Genomic DNA, 5,020 nt, shown 5'->3' with positions numbered 1-5,020 from the left:
CTTTTTGCTATGATAAATGAGGATAAAACTGACTCTCTAGAAGCACTACTCTGGTTCATAATTGAGTAGGAGTGGTCAATCCTCATTTTATTTTTCAAAACAAAGAAAAAAATGTTAAACTAGTAGCATGCTTTTCTATCCAGGATGTCTTTTAAATCATTTCCAAAGACACTGCTACTTTAGGCATCAGTGAACTAGAATTCTATAGAGGTATTGGAATGTTGAAACCAAAGAATATGATTGAAGATATGGGCTGGTGGGTCAATTACAACTATAATCTTCTGCTCCCACCTGTTTCACCTACCTTGAATCCCAAGCAATCCTCTCCAGGAAATCTTTTAATTATTCTCGTATGTATCACTTTCTTTTTTTTTTTTTTTTTTTTTTTTTTTTTTTACCATCATATCAAATTTATTATTCCAATGGCACTAGTACAGCTGGAGGTGCTCATGGTGACACCGCACAGGACTTCCTGCCTGCTAGAAATCATCTACCCGCTTGTTCCTTTCCCCTTTCCGGGGCAAAAGCCACTACGGGCCATTTACCCAAATAAACCTCTTAATGTGTTTGTTAAAATGTGTTTGGACATTTGAGTTTCCCTCTGAAGAAATGGAAAAAGTGTTGGGTGTCCCATCCCACCTCCCCCTCCCCGACCAGCCCAGTAAAAGTCCCTGCTAAGAGGGCGTGTCTGCTGCCTCTAGACTCTGGAAACAAATATCGAAAGAAACGGCATCAAGTGTTAAGGTTGAGTGATGGCACGCAGCGGGCCCCGGAAACCTCTCAGGGGAGCGTCGCTGTGTCGGGACAGTCTCCAGGACGTGGTGCTGTGGGTACTGCGAATCCCCAGGGCAGCAGGTGCTGCAGGAAGGGCGGCCTACAATTTGTCCAGGAAGTTGTCCAGGGCCGGAATGCCTTCCTTCAGGCCCTTGCGTTTGCGGGTCTCAGCCACCACCTGGCTGGGGCGGCTGCTGTTGTCAAAGGGGTCTCCGGGCAGGATCTGCCAGTGGTCGAACACACACTAGGGGAAGGCCTGGCCGCCCGTGTTGGACCTCAGGTCAGCGGTGAAGCCAAAGGACTCGTTGACAGGCAAGTAGGCCTTGACGACAAACATGGGGGTGCCGGCCACTTGGGACTCCTCGAACACGTGGCCCCGCTTCCTGTTCAAAACTCTGTAGATGCCATCGACCACTTGCTCTGGACACTGGATCTCCACAAGGTAGATGGGCTCCATGAGGCGCTGCTGGGCGGTCAGAACGCTGGCGTAGAGGCAGCGCCAGGCTGTGGGGATGATCTGGTCTCCCCCTCGGCTGATGGCGTCAGCATGCAGGGTCACTTCGTGGACGTCAAGCGCACACCCCGCATGTTCTCCTCACACAGCGCACCCTCCTTGGTGGCCCACTGGAAGCCGGCCACCACACTGTCCTTGATCTCGTTGAGGTACTGCAGGCTCTTGGTGATGTCGGTGAGGATGTTGGGGCCGGTGCCGTCGGGCCCAAAGCACCAGATCTTGCGGGCTTCGGCCACGTCCCACTCGTACTTCTCGGCCAGGTAGCGCGCCTGCTGCTTGAGCTCCTGGTGGGCAGACACCTCGCCTTAATCGATGTCCTCGGCCAGGCCATCGGGGAAGGGCCGCGCCTTCATGTACAGTCGGTTGTGCTTGTTGGGGGACTTGGAGAGGCAGAGCACGTTTGACTCTTCACTGACTGTCTCGCGGTACGAGACGACCGGGTCAGATTTCTTGATGGGGATGCAGGCGTGGTCCTCCTCCAGGTCCTTCAGGCAGATCTCCAGGTGCAGCTCACCGGCGCCCGCGATGATGTGCTCTCCTGACTCCTCAATGATGCACTGCACCATGGGGTCGGACTTGGCCAGCCGCTTCAGCCCCTCCACCAGCTTGGGTAGGTCAGCCGGGTTCTTGGCCTCCACGGCCACTCTGACGACAGCGCTGAGGCTGAACTTCATCACCTGCATGTTGTGTGCGTGCTCGAAGGTGGTGATGGTGCCCATCTTCACCAGGAACTGGTCCACTCCCACCAGGCCCACAATGTTCCCACAAGGCACGTCCTCGATGGGCTCCACATAGCGGCCCATCATCAAGATTGTTCTCTGGATTGGCTTCAGGTAGAGGTCCTCCTTCGTCCTGGGGGTGTAGACCTTCCTGAAGGTCTTCCATAATCCTGACCTTCAGGCCGGTGGAGACCAGCCCCGAGAAGACTCGTCCAAAGGCGTAGAACCGACCTTTGTCGGAGGTTGGCACCATTTTGGAAATATACATCATAAGGGGGCGTTTGGGGTCACAGCTTTTAATGCCCATGGCAGCCTCGTCGTCCGGGGGCCCCTCGTACAGGAACTCGCAGCAGTACTTCTGGGCCGTCACAGGGGAGGGCAGATGGATGGTGATCATCTGCAACAAGGCGTCTCCGGTGGGCAGCCAGTGGCGCATCACAGCCTTCAGCAGGGGTTTGCCTTCTTTATCCTTGTCCTCACTGTCCAGTTTGATGTCCAGTTTCTCTATCAGTTTTGCTGTCTCCTCTTTCTTGAAATTCATGATGGCATCAAACACCTTGAAGATGGGGTCCAAGATCAACTGGCAGAAGGTGCGTGGCAGCTTCTTCCCATCGGGGCTGGTGGCTGACTTGCTGAACTTGCCATTGGCTGGGTCAAAGTACCTGTCACCCCACAGCTTCTTCATCATGTCCTCCACTTTCTTGGCCCTCTCGGCAGGCCCCAACTGGCCCTCCCCTTTGGCAGCAAACTTGGCCACGTACATCTCCGCAAACTGCTTCAGGGTGAAGGCCCACCCATGGAGGCCAGACCCGAAGCCCATGGTACCGAGGACAGGATCGATCATGATGTTGCCCATGGAGCCGCTCTCGCCCTCGCCGTAGGTGGAGATGATGACGTTCACGTTCTCCACAATGCGCTGGAAGGTCTGGTAGAGCTCCTCGGGCTCCAGCTGCAGCTCCAGCAGGGCACGGTCCATCTTGTTCATCATCAGCACAGGCCTGATGCGCTCAGCAATGGCCTGCCGCAGCACCATCTCCGTCTGCACACACACGCCTGACACGCAGTCCACCACAACCAATGCACCATCAGTGACTCGGAAGGCAGCGGTCACCTCCGAGGAGAAGTCGACGTGCCCGGGGCAGTCGATGAGGTTAATGAGGAAGCCGGCGCCGTCCTTGCTCTGCTTAATGAAGTTCAAGTCATTCTCCTAGAGCTCGTAGAAGAGAGAGATGGCAGTTGACTTGATGGTGATGCAATGCTCCTGCTCATCCTTCCCGGTGTCAGTGAAGCGTGTCTCCCCGGCCCGGGCCGAGGCGATGATGCCCGCCTTGCACACCAGGGAGTCTGTCAGTGTGGACTTGCCGTGGTCCACGTGGGCGATGACAGACATGTTGCGGATATTGGCCTTCTTGTCCACGATGGCGTGGATCTGTTATACCGTGAAGTTCACCATGGTGGCAGATGGCGGTGGATTCTCCCAGGTAGAACCGAATGAAGCGAGTCGCGCCGAGGATGGTGACGACGACGACGGCAGAAGAGCGTATGTATCACTTTCAATGATGCATTTTACTCATAGACTTTCACGATATCTATGGTTTCTTGACTTCTTACTTTCTCATTTGAGTTTCAGCTTTACTCTTGTCTCCTAAATAAAGCTAAACACTTCTAATGATTCTCCCTAAGGGTTACCTTGCCTCTGCCTCATTATAGAAACATTTAGTTACCAAGAACCAAGTTACTGTCTTTCCACTATAACCTCATGTCATTTCTATCCACACATTTAGAATTGATGTGGTGGAAAGCACTATCCACCAGGAACCCACAAGCTGACTTCCACTTCTTGATTTGAATGTGTGGCTTGGGACACATCTAGAAAAAGAAGGGGATGAAGTAAATGAACCCTCAGCTCTGACCATCTGCCTACTTGGTGCAGGCACAGTGGTTAGTTCATGGCTTTCAGGGCCGACACTTTGTCAATATGCACCACTATGGCCGCACTAGTTGTTAAGGGCAACTTCTGTTCTGATTGGTCAGTACCCAGTCAGAATAATCTACTCTCCCAACCAATATTTATTGAGTTCCTACCAGGAGCAAGGTATCTCCTAGACCCTGAATATTTATTGGATTAAAATATGTATTCTAAGTCAAAGTGTCTCAGCTAGTAATGTGATGTGTGACTTTGGCCCAACCACTTAACATGCCTGGGTTTCAGTTTCCTCATTTGCAAAACAGGAAATGTTCAAAGTCCGTTTTTCTCAAGTGATTTATGAGTCAGTAATGATTACACTGAAATTGGTAGAATTTGCTTTTTAAAGTTACAAGTAAAGGAAATAGGTCATATTTTTACAAAAGCAGTATGTTAGTTTTTCATTATAAAGAGAAGTAAAGCCAATTTTCAGGGGAAAATCAATGTAGCCATCTTCTCCCTGAATAAATGTCTAATTATCTACATCATCTCATTTTCCAGTTTCTAGCCACATTTATATATTCAGTGGTTATTGGAATTTTCACCTTGAGAAGATATCGTGATTTGACAGAGCAAAATATAAAATATGATCTTGGAGATAAATAAATCCATTGAACTCTGCCAACCACAATCCCACTCTGTTCAAAGCTGCAGTCAGGTTCTAACTCCTCAGCAAAGAGATGAGCATGTGCTCTGTGCCAGGCTGTGTGAACCATGTGGCACAACAAAATGTGTAAGAAATTATCTCCACCTTCAAATAGTTTAAAATGCAGCAATGTGACAAGCACAAAATGTAACATGACTGTAAACAGACATGGCCTGGTGAGTCCCTAACATCTCATTACATTGCAAGAGCAAGCACTGTGCAGTTTCACAGAAAAGGGCTGTCAAAGGAGATGGGATGTAAACCTCCTTGATTAAAAAAAATCAAAAGCTAACACACACAAACACAACATATACGCATAACACGTATGCAGATATGTTTATGTGTGTGCGTATATATAGTGAGAGTGAAAAATGAGAACCCATTCTCATCATTAGATTTAA

At 50.1% G+C, this 5,020-nt stretch overlaps 1 pseudogene across 1 annotated transcript; it reads right to left on the bottom strand.

Moving 5' to 3' along the window:
• Positions 1–396: 396 nt before the first annotated feature.
• LOC112625861 lies at positions 397–3,460 on the bottom strand (annotated as a pseudogene). Its single transcript, XR_003119791.1, has 2 exons — positions 863–3,460; positions 397–695 (listed from the first exon to the last, which is right to left on the bottom strand). The product of XR_003119791.1 is annotated as an elongation factor 2 pseudogene (transcript).
• Positions 3,461–5,020: the final 1,560 nt, after the last annotated feature.

This window comes from Theropithecus gelada, chromosome 6 (assembly GCF_003255815.1).
Source record: "Theropithecus gelada isolate Dixy chromosome 6, Tgel_1.0, whole genome shotgun sequence".
NCBI classification, from domain to species: Eukaryota; Metazoa; Chordata; class Mammalia; order Primates; family Cercopithecidae; genus Theropithecus; species Theropithecus gelada.
This window is presented reverse-complemented; position numbering and strand designations above follow the sequence as displayed.